A 17,319-nucleotide genomic window follows, 5' to 3' on the forward strand; every position below is an offset into this window, starting at 1 on the left:
TCGTTTAATTCTATAAATTTTCTTAATTATCTATATGATCTTGTAATTCTATACTGAACGATTCTTAAATGTATTCGATGATTTATGAATCATACCATACAATTCACGTAGTAAAAATAAAAATTAAGAAAAAAATTAAAAATCCTCGTGAAAGCACAAAAAGAGATAACGATATCAAATTCGTGACTTGATGTAGTTCAGAATTCATGAACGCTGCTGTACGCGCTATTATTTCGTCTGTCGCGTCATGTATACCAGAACTATTCGCTTATATACGCGCGCGTGTAAACACCACGCTGCACAGGACAAAGACGTTTTCGGCAGTCTCTATTGATCTAGTGGCCCACTAGCCCTTCGTGTAATTTATCACCGGCTGTTTACGTCTACCTCTAATTGCTCCTCTTCACGTCGAGAATAAGGGCCTGGCTGTACCTATAAAACGTACTAAATCACACGATTTTGCGGTTTATTTCGCTAAAACTGCTGGACCGGGTTTTTTATTTCATGACAAATGAACCGTTCTTAAGTCTGTATAAATGATTTAAAACGTAAATACGCTCATATTGCAGTCGTGTGCAGGATATCTTGGTTGGATTTACGACGAAATGATGCCTCGAGAAGCTATTGCATAACCCTTCTTTTTCATTAAGACCGTTCATATCATTGAAAAATAAATAACTTGAAATTTATTACGAAACACAGTTGAAAATTGCTGTTTATATATTTTTAAAATTCGCGTGACATTTATACATAAAGATTAAACATGTACACTTATAATTATTTTATAATTATTCATAAACAGATATTGTCAAAACTATATATTTTAATAAAATTCTTAACATATAACTAATACATATAACAGAAATTAACATAAAACTGATTAGACACTGGTTGGTTTTATGCCGAGCAAAATGGTCGAATTAACTAGAGGAATGAACTGAATCTAAAATACACGAGAGTTATTCGGAACCTACATTTGCATTATAATGCGTTCTCTGATATGATATGAATGTATGCAACTGATATGATGCGCGCTACTTTCGAAATGAAATTGTCCGAGCAGAACAAATATGAATCTTCTAATTTTGACATGTATTACCATTTCGGGCTTTCATACGAAGTGCATAATATTTTCTTAATCAGAATGGCGATGACGATGTGGAAGCTACAGAATACGAATATTGATAATATTCTTGTTGCAAAAATGTCATACGTATTATCCATATCCAGTTCAGAAAAAACAAAAAGATAAGACAAAAATATCACAAAGAATAACCCGACGTTGTTCGTATAATAGGAAAGATATATTCTGTCAACTAATTTTGTTATACATTAATTTAATAATAGATTTCTCAGAAAAAAAACAATTTTTATATCTAATATAACATTAGAACATCTAATATAATCTGATATAACAAATTTAAATATTCGATTACTCTAATAAGTGTTAAAATTAAATTTAATCAGAATTTAATTATATAAAACGGTATATCTTTGTGGGAAAAAAACCACTTAAAACGAGATAAAGAATGAACTCTCATTTTAACTAATATTAGTATAAATGGCTCTACTAAATTATTAATATTATAAATATGATGTTTTTTTACACATAACATTAATTTTCAAATTAAATAATTACGCTTCAGTTTTGTATCAGATTGTATTCTTGGATTAAAGGAAAGCTTATCTAAAATCTGGCGCGTTAAAGAAATGCCATTGGTATAGATTTAGATGTGATTTTCGAGTCCAACTCTCTTTTTCTCCGCTGCACGTTTAAGTTCGAGGAAGAGAACAGAATAGGAAAGGAGTAAAAGTTAGGTGGTCCGTCGGTCTTGTCACGGAGAGTACGGATCAAGGTGCCGGCGTCACTCTTCCGTTCCATGAAACCTCGCGGAAATTGTTCTTATCCCTTGATCCCTTGAGAGTTTATCCCATCGTCGCTTCCCATAAAGCCGGAATGATCGCGCAACCTCATCCGCTCGTCCATTTCGCTATAACCATCTGCCGATTATCCGCACAACATAAAAACTGTTTCTGTTTCTTTCGAAATATTTATTGTTTATTTACATTTACGTGATTTTCTGCGTATAAGAGAATTTTTGGTGCGAATAGGCAAGAGAGAAGAAAAAACTAGACAAAGAAAGAGAGAATAGGAATGCTGCATATACGTACTTACACGGGATATGCGAAAGAAGAAAATCTTTCAGTAGAAAGAGTCTGCCGTATGGTCAGACAGCAGCGAAGTGATTTTCGCGGTAGGCCGAGAAAAACTAATCCGGTTATATTTCAGATCGTATTTCCTTCGGGGTTACACGGCGTTTCGTGCAAGGCGTTCTATAAAAGCACCGTAAGTATTTTTCGATGTGAGGAAACGGAGAGGATTCATACGTGTGAGGAAAAAAGAAGATAAATTTGAAGTCTTGGACGGCGAAATTTTCCTAGAAAAATTTAATACTATTACTTTACAGTATCAAGATTTCTATCAGATCTATTAATTATATTATTATTGTTGCTAGACATGTGATATTTAACTTTTTGAAATTTCTTCTGCTTTCTTTCTATAAAAAATAATTGTAAAAAATTAATTATATAATTCAAGAAGAAACGTATTTGATAAATAATATGATAATGAATAAAATGCATGACATAAATTTATGTAAAACACACAACAAATATTTACTTAATATATAAATATTAGTCGTGTAATTATTAAATTTTTATGTTACATTGTGATGTTAAGGTTACTGACAAACGTACTAATAAATGTGTTTGCTATCCGCAAATTATTGTAACATGGTCTACCGTCATTTCCATTTATTTTCCGCTGGTCATTATTGACAAATAATATCGAAAATAATATCAAATGAAAAAAATTTTAATAATATTGAGTATATATAACATATACTCGATACGCGCATGTAAATTTTGTCGAAGCATTCCGTATGTATATTTGCAAATATATTGCAATATCGAGATAACGGAAGATACGGAAAAATAATATCTATTCGCAGCTATCTCTCGAGATTATGTGAAAATCTTATATCTGTATATTTAGTAACGGGCAACTCATCTTTATTCAATAGTACCGTCTCGCCGTATTGCTATTTTTATTAGTCTTTTTGTTTGTGCAGGCAATACTTCGTTTTTTAACTCACCGATTTGTCTTGACTGCTGGTCTTAATTCGCGACTTGTAAAATGCTACATAAATGATTTACATATACCATCGACTAAGAAAGAATTTTTAATAACGTATTACAAATTGATCAACTCTTACAAATTACAAGACACAAAGAGAGAGCATTACGTAAGTAATAAAAAAACCATTTTGTTATCTTTATATATAATAATAAATACTTAAGAATAAGGCATTTCGAAAGCTCTATTTGTAACGTGTAATTTGTGAAAAGTGAAAATGTTAATTTGAAACGATGTTCCACACATCTATTAATACTGATTTTAATTGGTTTTATTTCCCTCGCAAAATTTTAATTTTGCATTCTGTTCTACCATTTGGTTTTATTCTATTCTATTCTTTTCTGGACAAACTTGTAAAGACATTCTCTTCGTCGCAAACATCTGTGTAATGTGATTCTTCCCGGTGAAGTGGGTAGATAGAAATTCTTTCAAATTGTGTGTGTGTTGACATAATATGGATCTACGTATCGAAGCAGTCATAAAATCTACGCTTCGCCGTTTGTTTGCATATGCATCGATATCCCGGTGCGCTTGTTGACCGTGCGGATCGAAGCTTCGACGGGGTAGCTTGCCGAGAAAGGAAACGAACAAAGTCGAGTCACTTGAACGGGGATAAGACCGTAAAAACATGAAATAAAGATCCCGCATCGTGAAGATTCGGGCGGTCGGTTCGGCTTTTTTGGCGGGCGCGAGGCGGTGTTTGGAGCGAGCATATTTTCGACATCGGATTTTATTCGGTTCACGTATCACCCGTGCCGTAACTACAGCTACTCATGAAAACTCTCTCGATCAAATCGCGAAAATTTCTCTTTTCTGCCTCTTTCTTACCTTTCTTCCTGCCTTCCTCTGAAAGGAAGTCTGTCCACATCTTTACATCCCCTCTCATTTCCTCGCCCATTGCTTCTTATGGACTACGTGTCTCCGTCCTTATAAATCTACCTTCTTTCCTTGGCCTTGTCTATCTTTATCTGTTTCCTGCGTCGGCTTTTTGTATATGAGGTGTCCCAAAAGAAGCTAATGTACCTTCAACAAATAAACCGAAGATTAACTAAGACATTATGTTTATTGCTTTAACAATAAGAACTGTCAAAAATTACAAAATTATTCTACACTGTAGACTAAAGAGTTTTCACGAATTAAAAGAAGCAAACTAATGAAAGAAGATTTTAATTCAATTTAATTGTACTTTATTTTAACAGAAGTTCAATGCTCAACTAAATACTTAGCGTTACAGCATTACTGTAACAAAATTGACTCCAGTTTTGTAGAATCTTGAAAGAACATCAGCTTACAGGACACCCTGTATGCGCCTCTATCTTTCTCGATCATTTTATCTCTGTCCTTTTTCTCTTCAGCGAGCTATATGTTCCCGTCTTTATCAATTTATTTTCTTTTTCGTTGTCGTTCTCGTTTCTGACCAATCTGTACATCTCCGTTCTCGCTGTTTCCACCTTCCCGCGTGGACTCGTCATCGTATCCGTTCCCGACAGCTTTCTCGGACACGCTCATTCGCTCGCCCTCCGGGCAGCTTCCGGACAGCGAACCGGCAGCTGGTCACCTCAGCCGGTCCGGTGCCGATCGTACATACAGTACATACACGTCGTAACAATAGTCGATTTCATAAAAGCGAACGAGCTCGCAGAAAGGTCCCGTATTCTTCCAACCTGCCGTCGTAAAACCGATGTCGATACGCTGCAGGTGGAGCCCCGCCGTGCAATTTCGCCGCGTCAGAGAATACGTTTTGTTCGCCGTCGTCGCGTCGCGTCGCCAGGACGCGCGTCACTACGGGATCGACGTCCCTGATGATCCTTCGTCAGATCAGAACGGAACGTCGCGCTGTCATCCGTTGCCCTCGCAACGAAATACGTCTACGTGAACGCGCGCAAATACACCTAATCCGCCTCCGAAATTCCGCCGACAGGATCGAAATCTCCGAAACGGTTCGCCGCACGAACTGTTCGGTTAGAGGATAATCGTCCGCCACACCAGCACGAGATGTATCGAGCTCGTAGCTGGCGAACGAGATTGTGGTCTGAAATTCGGATCTATACTCGGACTTATTGTAGTTGATATTGCAGCCGGACAGTTTAACTCCTTCCATACCTCGTCGTGGGTGTGACAACAGGAGTTTCATATTAAATAAAAATATGTATAACGCAGATTATTGGGATAATCCTAACTAAAAATATTACGTATATTTATAAATGTATAATTTCGGAGCGTTATTAAGTTATTAGCGTTAGTTCTCTATAATTCTATAGAGGAAAAAAGAAGATAGTTGTAATCTTATAGCAGATATGTAAAACCGGCATCGCAATTTGATATCAAAACCATACTTTATCTGAGTTTCATAATTTTTGCTTTGACAGATTATTCACAATTTCGCAAATTGGTTAACTATTATTATTCCGTTATTAATCACTCTCGAACTTCACTTTTCTGCTCCAATATAAAAGTCGTAGAAAGAAATGCTAACGCAAATTTAATTGAATCGGACATTCTGAAGAAGGTATGAAGTTCCGGGAAAATTTTCAATTAGAGGAACAAAAGCCATTCTTTTCACTAAAGTACGAAGACAAAACTTTCCATTTTCACCCTCAAACCGTTGCATTTTTCAGAATATACCTTTTCCAAATTTTATTATCCAGCAGCATTAAGAAATCTGTTTTCGAAAAAAATATTATTAATAACAGACACATTCTATCGCAAATATTAATTATATACTTTTTAAATCAACGAGATTTAGAATTAAGAAGACAAAAACAATAAAGAAGGAATATAAATATAACAAGAAATTTACCCCCCCGATTATTTGCTCTCGGTAACTCGTCTCGATCTCCGAATATTGAAATCATTGTTTATATTTAAGGCATTCCGTTTTATAAGTATTTTATACTACAGCTTATGGCTGTCGAGGATAAAATAGTGTCGCGGCAGTGCAATTCGTTTCAGCAATGTTTTATGATTCGATGGAATATAATTCCAGTTTGATGTAATCCCGAGCGTATTTCCGCGCGCCCCGGTTTCATTTGCGTATCTCCCAGGTACGGTGGCGATGCACCTGACCCTAAATCGTGTCCAAACACTGCTGAGGCCGCACGAGCGGCAAGGACACACGTGTGCATTCTGCGCGATGCATCCGTACGTGCGCCCGTTCGCTGGCGTTGCATCTATTAATACGAACGGGTATAATGTCAATACCATAAATTTTGTCGCGCAAAACAACGGGCACGCGACGCGGCGAATGTACAATGCGAAAGATATCGATGTTCAAAGCCAAGTGGGTAGCTGGAGGAGAACAGGAATATAAACAACCGGATTTAACGTATAAAGAAAATATCAGATATATCTTTGATATCGAGAGAATAAAATTTTCACGGTGTTGTTATCTCTGTAAATTTTTCTATGCGTTTGCGGAAAACGCGGAATGCATACGGATGCCTCTTTGTTACCACTCGGTTAATTGCGACGTAACCAGAAAAACAATTATGACGTTGTAAAAATGGCTCGCCAGCATGGTCAAATAGTAAAAAGTGCATGTGATGAAGATGCATCATTAAGGTCATAAACTTTCTTGTGTTTTCTAGCTATTTGCGGACTTTTAAAGTAATTCTAGTCCAACAAAATAAGGACAAATTTTTTTGAAGTTTTATTGCAAACATCGCGGTAATTATCTGACTCTTAGAATACTTCGCACATTAGGAACTCAATCGTTTCTTTCAATAATTTACTTCTCTTTATCATAACAAAAATGAGACTCAAAAGAACATTTTTAATATTGAAGATCTTAATGTGTGAAAATACAAAGTCAATTAATATAATTTTTAAATACAAATTTTAACAATCGATTTCGTAAATTATCTGAGAAATAAAGAAAAATTTTTTGTTTCGTTCATGTAGCGGCTTTGAAAATGGCATGTTGTGTATAAGACTTTAAAATTAATTAAAAATTTTATAATATAACGTTATAAAATTTTAACTAGACAATTACGAGTGTTTAAGCTTTATAATTAAAATATACGTTGCGAGAGATATGAATTTTCATATTGCAACTTTTCGTAAATCGAGCATTTTCTACTTTATCCATCTACATCGTGTCTTATGCATATGATTTAAATATAATCAGCTTCCGAATTAAACCGGAGCTTTTCGCAATTATCCCACTGCAGTGAGCGTAGAAAATCAGTTTGGCCGTAAAATTTGCAAACACATCCGACGGCGACGTGCCCTCGCCGTCGCAAAAAAAAAAACAACCTGGTCTTAACGATTGCGGCACAATAATCGCAGACGCGAGTCGAGCATTTAATCGCGTTGGGCACGTAAAATCCTATTCTCAAACCTTATAGAATCGCGGTCCCGTGCGAAACAAGCGGCGTGAAATAACGCGCGGCCGACCGGGCGAACGCCGCACCGCTGCAAAGTTTTATTAATCTAATTGTGTACCATCCCGATAAAAGCGTTCCCTTGTTCGGCACGCGATTAAACGTGCAGTGGATAGACGATAGAGAAAAAAAAAAGAGAGAAAGAGTTTCACGCGCTGGGATATAACTTTGAATAAATTGCAAGAACTAAAAAGTAAACCGCATCGCGGTCGCGCTATTTTGCAAAGGGGACAATACAAACGTACGTTCGAGTGTTTAATTTACTTTAAATCGGTCAATTGCGTGATCAGGGTAAGCCCACTTATGGATAATTAATACGCCGTCACCCACCGACCGTGTACGCTATTGCTAATGTTTACCGAGCTATTTGGGGTGAGCATAATTTAATTACCGCTCATCTTCCGCCACTCTTTTTGTTATTACACGTGTTATCGTATTATCAACGGATTACTTCCCGCCGATTTAACCGAGCGATATAAAGTTATAAAGTAAGTTTTCTAAGTTTCCCAGAGATCTTAGTTCTCTTCTCCTTTTTCCAATACTAGAGAAAGACAAAAGCAAAATATTTTTGGTATAGTATTCATTTATTATCGTATTCATTTCCAAATAGCAATAATAAAATCAATGATAATTATTAAGATTAAAATCAAATAATGAATTAACATTAAGATAATTATTAAAATTAAAATTAAAATTTTAGTAAATCAATATCTCCAAAATTAAATATGTAAGCAATTTACATACAGACTAGTGTGTTCTATACTACTGTATTCTAGACTTTTATTCATGTATAGATTTTGAAGAACAGAAAGTCGATGTTTTCATAATAAGAAACTTGATCAGACCCTATAAGTATCCTTTCGATTTTATTCTCGACGGAATACCAAAATTTGCTGCTTGTCAGCATGTATTTTGTATAACATACTCGAGCGAGGTTAATTTAACGCCCGTAGTACATTGGTGGGTTAAAGACGATAAACTCAATGAGGGGCAGCTGACAGGCAGATTATAATGAATGGGGTACTGATGATCAAGAGGAAGAGGAGTTGTTTGACGAACGCCGCAAGACTATTCTACGTCTGATTTGCAAACCGTCACCGCATACAGCGCGTAGGGTCCCAATCAGAATTTATGCGACCAAGCCAAGTGGAAATGACCGATGCATATGCATCGGATGTAACACGTTTGCTTAGTTTAGAGCGACGGCGGTCCGTCGGTGTTTACAGACCGGCCGCAAGGTTCCGGATCTTCGTGATCCTCTAGACGAGAGTCTCCGTCTCCTCAGAAGCTCAACTCAAATCTCTCGCCCTCTGCTCTTCCATCTCTCGCCTCTCCGCTCGTCGTTTTCTGTGGCGAGCGTTAATTGATTCTCACGCTGAGACACCGCTTTCTCGTTGATGGTGGCTCGTAAATTTCACTGTCGTTTCTGCGCCTGCAAGGAATGACAGTAACGACGTCGGGGCGCTTCAGATTCGACGATAAAATCCTCGCATTTTTGCAACGACTGTAATATAAGAAAATAAAATCGGACACGCGCGATATAATTGACATCCAACATAGTGATTTGTTTTACAATTGTAAAAACAAAAAAAGAAATCTCAGAGAATGGATGAGGTTTCAAATTGTTTTCTTAAAAATTGATAAAAGATAACATGTTACATGTTGCGCACTAGATGCAACAAGTGTCATTGTAGGTGTCATTATCCGTATAAATGCATAATAATGCTATATCGAAGAACTTTTAACAAGGCTGCAATTATTATTATAGATTATTATAGATTGCATATAATAAGGCTTTTAAAAACATTTCTATATAAATTCGAGAAAAAACTATATATTAACTATATGCAATATTTTACAACCGATCATCATCGCCTTCGTCTTTTTGTAAGATACATGTCTCGATACTGTTTGGTTACGTTATTTTATTGTGTGTAATAATAGATTCTATATATATCTATATAATAGAGGAAGCCCCATTTTTAGCGTAGCAGATAGATATCTACTTGCTATATTAATTCTGTCGAAGACAACTATCAACTTTAGCGTTAAAATGAAAGTCGTGCACAAATAGAAATACGTTAATTATTTTTGGGATAAGCCGGAGCAGATGGAGAATGCGATATGTTCTGCCAATTATAAGGCTATAAACGTATGCGCTTTATACGATGTAGATAAAGCAGGTGATAAGTTGATGATAAATTAGGTATTCGGAGAATTTTATATACATTTACTAGCGTTCACAAATAACGCTTAAAAAGTTGCAAATTCGCTTATAGAGGCCCAAAATATATACATATAAAATGATGTTATAATATTCTTACTGTTATATAAACGTCGATAAGTACACCGTTACTTTCCATCTCTTGAACCTTTCCCTGGAAATATTTCTAGCTGCTTTACGATTATAGTCTCGATGATAAGTGGAGTACGAAATTGCATAGTAAAGCAAAACGTTTTCACAAACGCAATACGCATAAATATCAAATGCACTTTTCAACCCCGTTATTACACGTTGTAGTACTTTGCATAAAGGATACATAGCAGATTCGCAGCGAAGTTTTATATATTCTTATATAGGATGATTTAAAAGTATTAAAAATGTTAATGTGTACCAATAATTTTGCAAGCTATATAAAATAAATATTTAGTATTGATATATTAAAAGCAAATATTTAATTAAAAGTATAAATTACACTATTGAATTGTATTATATCTATTCACGGTGGAGTAAAGAATAAAAATGAAGTAAAGAGAAAATTGTACAAGGTATGTGAGAACGTTTGTCAAGATCAGGCTGCTTGGAGAAAACCGTGCAGGTTGTCGAGCGGACGATGAAACGGACATCGTTTCAACTTGTGCGCAGAGATTTATCTATCAAGATTTACGCGCGCGTTCACCGTCGTATGTACTTTTGTACGAGAAAGAAAAAGAACAGCGGGGCCAGATAGATAGATACGGAGAAAGATCGATGCATATGTGCGGCACTGGCTAGTAAGAAATCACGAAGCGAATGCTATCGAGATTGAGAGCATTTGTATTTAACATGCTTGGGTATCCTCTCTATACACGGGATAAAGTGAGGAGGATTCGCAAGTGCCTTTGCACGCGCGAAGGAAAACAATGTAACTCGAATTCGCAACGCTACTCACAAGTCTCTTTCCAGTTTTATGTTAAGATAATGGAATATTATCTTATATATTAGTGAGAGCGAGGAGTTCTTCCTCTTCGACCTATATTTCTATCCGCGTCACTCTCGTTCTCGTAATACTCGGGTTGAGAAACGAAAGCGTAAAAAGCAATTTCGTCGGTATGCTCGTTAGAGGGAGAATTGGTATCGACAGTCTGATGCAGGCTCATTGATCGGTCTAACAGTCGCCGCAAATTTAATGCACCGACCGGCTCGGAAAGCTGTCCGGCAAGATCTATGTCCCAGGATGTCAGGCAAGCAACGTGTGCAGTAAACGTGCACAAAAGAGCCGGGGGAAAGCGGGAATACTGCACGGAGGCGTTTACGATATCAAAGCCACCTGGGAGCGCTGCTCTGAAATGGAACAAAACTTCGATGCTTCCTACTTTATTCTCCCTCGCTTGCCCCTCGCATATACACGGGCTTCTTCTCCCCGCATAAAAGCAGCTCGATTCCTCGGTTGCATCTACATCTCACTTCTGCATACGCGCCGTTTCGATAAGGAGCCCGCCCACGAGCGAGAGTGTCAGAGCCTCGGGAACAAAAACGAGAACATATACACGGGCGTGAAACTCAAATCGAGAATCGGAACGCCCGCGCCGCGCCGCGATAAAACAAGACTATCTCGCTTAATGGAATCATCGATGGCGAGAACATTTTCCTACAAAACTCGGAACTTTTCTCGCACACGCGTTGCGATTTTCCAACGCGAAACCAATCGCTGCTTTTCTTCCATTAACTGTATTACGCATTTTACATTTACATATACACACTTTTTGGAATACATTTCTTTCACATCTCGGGGAATAAGAATTTGAATTTAAAGTCTCAAATATATATAAATAAGACAATTTTTTAAACTACAAAAGATATTTCTTCTTTGTTCGTTGCGAAAAGAGAAGAAATGTATCGAAATGGCTACGCGATTTCAATATTTCAGTATACGTTCGAGGTTTAGCTCTTAAAGGAAACTCTTAAAAAATAAAGCAAATTCTCTCGGTATGTCGACAAAGGCAAGGCAAGGCAACCCGGAAATCTCATAGGGGGCGTATGTCGAATTTACACGGAAATATATCGATGCAAAGCACGTGCACCGTCAAACGTACATCGCGAGGAATCTGTTTTACGAGAGGTCAGGATCGTGATCATACGTTTCGCCACCAATAGAAATCCGGAACTGCATTTCCTTTCAAAGCAAGTTAATAAAATCAAATTTATCATGGACATCGATCTATGAATGTTTTTACATGTTAACGTAATTATCTGTAATTTTGGAAGGACAAAAAAAGTACTTTGTAATCAAAATAGATAAAATTAAAAACAAACATCTCGAATTTGTGAACTAAAAAATGGCGAATATTGATTTAAAGAATTTTTAATTACGAAAAAAATCAAGATTATAAAGAATTCTTATAAAGTAAGACCTAAAAAGTCTGCTTTATTTTCACTTTTCGTCACACACATCTTTTCGCGAATAAAGTTTCTGATATAGTAATTGAGTTTGTCAGACGGCAAATAGACACGATCCTGAGATCAAAACGTTTCAGAAACGTACGTGCTCTTCGAACTGAAAGAACAATCGCGACAAAAGCACGCGCTGAGAAATTCCGATGGAAACATCAAGAGGAGAGGAAGTCAGAAAAAGTAAAATATCACTCGATGACTCTCACCTGAACAAAGAAGTATGTTCTAAGAATATTCTTCTGTGTTCTCAGTCAAGTAAAAAGCACTTTTTATATACAAAAATCATGAGATATTCATAGTTTCAAGAGCGAAATACAGATCGTTCGATTTATTTATTATACTGAGCGTTTACATTTGGCTCAAATAATTAATATAACTTAAATCTATCAATAGCAAAAGTAAATAAATTTTGAGATATTGAGATATTGATTGAGTAGCAACACTGAGCAACACAATGGCTGAGCAGTCATTTAATTATAAGCTTATATCGTTTTTTCTTATTTGCGTATAAAATATTACTTTATGTATGTGTGAGAAAAGAACTTAAAGTAGAGCTGCCGAAAAAGGGAGGTCTTGAAAGTGCGAAGAAAAAAGTTAAAAGCGGATGGGAAATATCATCTGTGACGAGTCGTTAATGCCAAGGGAAAGAATCCAAAACTGGGCTGTACAATTGATCGTACATTGAACTTTTTCATTCCGACAACAAATCCCAGACTTCAGAAATCAAGCAAAAATAGTCGCGGAACAAAATACGGTCGAGAAAAATAAATTTAATTAAAAATACTGTTCAGCAAACATATGTGTCATGTAAATACGCGAGATGTGACAAACATTTATATGCATTTGCTTTGTGAAGTTGTTAAAAATATTAATTAAAAATTTTGCTTTTAATTATTGGACAGTATGCACAATGTATATGCTTCGCATTCATTCGCAGATATCTCGATGCTTCATGAAAAATTCCAATTTTTTCAATATTCAAAGTTTTTGGTGTGTGCAATAAAATGCAAACTGCATTATACATATAAAGTCGAAATTTTAATTTGCAATTTTTTTATTCACCGTTGACTGTCTACGATGTGATTTCCACAACGCGATTGCATATATTACTAAATCTTTATCTATACTATTACATAAATAAAGATATTATTTAATTAAAAGTTAAAAAATTAATAACTGTAATATCTACATAAATAATCTATTATTTCTATTTGAATATGTAACGTTCTACGTATGATGAACATTATTGTATTATATTTTTCCTTATTTGACCATATACATTTTTTATTTAATAAAGCGCAGAAAGATGTGCGCTGCTCTAATGAGCCGAAGATCCGAGTTTTAATGGTCTTTTTCCTTAAGTATATACACACAAGATTAACATTACGAATGCGAACTGCGGGCTCTTGGAAATAAGAAACCATAAGTAAAGCTTTTAACAAATTTAAATTTCCTGATTTAAGAAATATGAAGAATTATATTACATGAAATCGCATATCATTATATCACAATGGAAGGCGGAGAAAAACGACGGGAATCGCTTGCTATATCAGTTTCGCCTCGACGAAAACGACAATTTACAAAACACATTTACTCTCCCATTCTTTCCCTGTACCTAATCGCGTGCCGACCATGCATAACTGGAGAAATCGGTGATAGGGATTAAAAAGTGTCTCGCAATGGCACTCAGCTCGCCCGGGAGATCATTATTCACGGACATCCCCCATTTCCGTCCCCGCCTGCCACCCTCACACCGGAGCTCCATCCACCCTTCCCGGCATTTATCGTCCGCGGTCGTTTGTCCTCGTAAAAAGAATCATTAACACGTACAACGGATTTCTTACCCCGCTATACCGCACCCCATGCCGCTATTTTGCCGCGCCATCCGTCCGTTTCGTGGAATTCGCGACGGGGCAACTTTTTTCCTTCGACTCCATTTCTCTCTGTCTCCTTTACGCTCACACTCTGTGCTTAATACGTACCTTCCGAAGAGATATATTCATATGGCTCGCTTATCAGCGTATTCCGCGCGCGTACCTTCTTGCAGAGCACAATGATAAGCGTATTCGTATGGCTAGTTAAATTAATTTAACATGATTATTATTTCGGGATAGATTTAATATTGATAAAGGATGGAAAAGGTTATACACTCAATTGATCACTTGAAAAGCATACTATTTATCTGTGACTATAATGAAAAAAAACCGTGCTACAATTAAGAAACTAAATCGGCTTTTTAAATTGAATTGCTTCCTAATAGTATCAATAAAATAATCTACATCAGTTGCATTGAGATTAGATTTAACGAAATTGATAATAGGCGTTTAATGAAGCGAAACCCAATAAAGGCGTGTAAAAAAATACCGTTTTTAGGAAAAGACATTTAAAACTGCTATTTTGTCTTATAGAATATTTTGCAGTTAAATCCGTTATAATTACAAGTTTGTGTATAACTATTTCCAATATTCATAAATAAAATCTTGAAATCTTTATCTTATTTGTTGCTCACATACATTTTTTACGTTCGCTACTTTAATCATTCTTCTTATTCGTAACTGAATGTAGGTACATAAAGCAAGGGAAAAAATGCGTTTAAGGGTCCGACAACCATTTGGCGAATATTCGCCCTCCTAGTGAGTTTGGACGAAAATGAACCATTAATCCGTAATAACACGGAGGACTGTTTGTGCGTGTCGGGAATATATGTGGAATAATGTTTCTCGCCATACTTGTACTGGTCAAGTTAAACGGAGGTGAACCGCGAGTAGTATCGTCTTCCATAAATCCCGCCGTGAAAAACGTCGTGGCGCTCAGCCGCGTCGCGAACGAAACGGGAGAAATATCGAGAGCCAGCTGCACTCGCAGATGCTGCGGAGTCTCGCTTGTCGCTCCCACATCCATGCGGTAATATCTACTGCCGGGTGGTACGTAGTTACAACGGCACGTCGAACTTGCCGGGAAGTTGGCCGGGAAACTCCCCGTTGTGTCCTCGCGGGAGCAGTCCGGCTGCGGACCGTCGTTAAGTTATTTACTGCTCTGCGATTTTATTGAGATCCACCACGGCGTTAAGCTCGCTTTGCACCACGGGGAAGCACGACCGGCACTAAATCGTCCGTTCCTCCCAGCGTCACTTTGGCGTGCCCGCCGCTGGTCGATGGCACTGACGCTTTTGCATGGTTCACGCGGTAAAGACGCCAGGACTTTCGCGCATTTGTTAGTATTAGCAAAGACCGCGAATGATTTAATAATGAGATTCAAGAGAAAATAGAGCGAGAGAAAAAGATACGAGATGTAAAAAAAAAGGGAATGAATTACGGTTAACAGCTGCACTATTGATTCTGATTAAGAAAATTGTAGACTTCAAGGTTCAAATAATCTTTGAAAGACTTCTCTACGCTGAAAATTTTAAAAATATCAAAGTGGATTTTTTCAAAATAAAAAAATTCTTTTAATATTTAAAAAAATACTAATTATGTCATATATTGAAAGTTGCTGTACTTTTTTCGAACTGTTTTTCGTGTTGTAATTAATTAATAATTAAATGTTATAATTTTAAGTAGGCAATTAAATTGATTTAGTTGGTAATTAAGTTTTTAATTTAATATTCATATCCTTAATACAAATGCATATGCATGATCTTCATATTAATAATTGAGTAAAGTAAATTAACAAATAAAATAAAAGAAATATATAGCGGGCTCCGCATAAAGTTTATTTTGCAACTGTGCTGAATTGCAGTGTATAATTTATACGTCTAATTAAAGAGTACACATAAGCATAAAGAAACTAATACAGTCGTTCACGCATCGCGTGGCCGGTTTATTATCCGCTACGTCGTAGCAAACAGAGCAGTAACAAGATACCGTTTATGTCGCTTAAAATTTGAATAGCTATTTCAGCCCGTTTTGTCGCTATCTGTCCACGTTGGTAAAATTCCACCGGCTCCCCCCGCGTCTTGAATGCTGCGAAGATACAATGTAGCGGTAAAAAAAAAAAAGATTAATATTCGCTCGCGGTAGCTTCGGAGCTTTTGTGGCTGAGCATTAATCGACCGGACGTCAGACGCGGGACGTTACCTTGGTGAAAGAGAGAGACGGTTACAACGGTTTCTCATGGTGATACCAGATTAACGGTGGGAACATCGCGACCACGATGACCATTCCCGTGACCGCTCTAAATCGCTCTCGGAAGAACGGGTCTTAATAACGAGATATAAACAGCAGGATACACAATGCGATGCAATCCTACAACAGTGGGGCACAACGCCATTTTATGCAAAACATCACGGCGAAAAAGGGAAACGTCGAGAGAATGGCGTAAGGATAAAGCCCGGATTTTTATTCATGCTGCCGTCGTGTCGCCATATTTTTATGCAGCCGAGTAACAGCGCCCGAGAGATTAATGGGACTCGACCGGCGTTAAACGTCTTTCAAACCCGCTGCTGTTATTCTTAAAGCTCAGCGTCGGTAAAACGACAATTTTTATCTCGTTGCCCGCCAGAATGGAGAACGTCACTCTGCGGCGAATCTCACGTCGACTAACTAAATGGACGAATTTTTTAATAGATTGAAGAGAATAATAAACAAATGAGAATTATATTTCGCGAAATGCGTGTTTGCTAAAAACTAAAATCATATTCAGTTAAAATAATGTGAAACTAAATTTCAATTTATGATGGATTTTATTGTCGATCGTAGAACGGTAATTTTACATAGTTCCATCGTAAAATATTGAACATTTAATTTTTTGTCGCAAAATAATGCCATTCGCCAATCCTCTTCATTCCTTGTGTTTTATCATTGAATGTAAATATACGGTTATTATTTCTATACTCTTGTGTACAATTGCAACCACATTTTGCGTCAAATAACGTTTAATATTAGGTGCAGCGTTTCGTTAAACTTTAATGAACGACAATATATACGGCCATTAAACGTCACGCGTAAGTAAACGTAGAATTTCATCACGTACAGTGCTAGTGTTTATTGTCAATTATCGTTGCACATATATAATCATGTGTATCGTTAATATTAATGTATTTGCGTAAATCACTCCAACTATATATCGTGTTTGCACTCGCGATATGT

At 36.7% G+C, this 17,319-nt stretch overlaps 1 long non-coding RNA gene across 1 annotated transcript in view; it reads right to left on the reverse strand.

Moving 5' to 3' along the window:
• Nucleotides 1–17,319, reverse strand: part of LOC139774733 (uncharacterized) — a 109,009-nt gene that overhangs the window by 44,366 nt on the left and 47,324 nt on the right. Inside the window, exon 2 of the long non-coding RNA XR_011718659.1 lies at nt 4,025–4,219. This is a non-coding gene — a long non-coding RNA (uncharacterized lncRNA). The remainder of the gene's footprint in view (nt 1–4,024; nt 4,220–17,319) is intronic.

Source organism: Temnothorax nylanderi, unplaced genomic scaffold, assembly GCF_030848795.1.
Source record: "Temnothorax nylanderi isolate EJ_2023f unplaced genomic scaffold, tnyl_v1.0 TNYL_tig0086_pilon, whole genome shotgun sequence".
Lineage (NCBI taxonomy): Eukaryota > Metazoa > Arthropoda > Insecta > Hymenoptera > Formicidae > Temnothorax > Temnothorax nylanderi.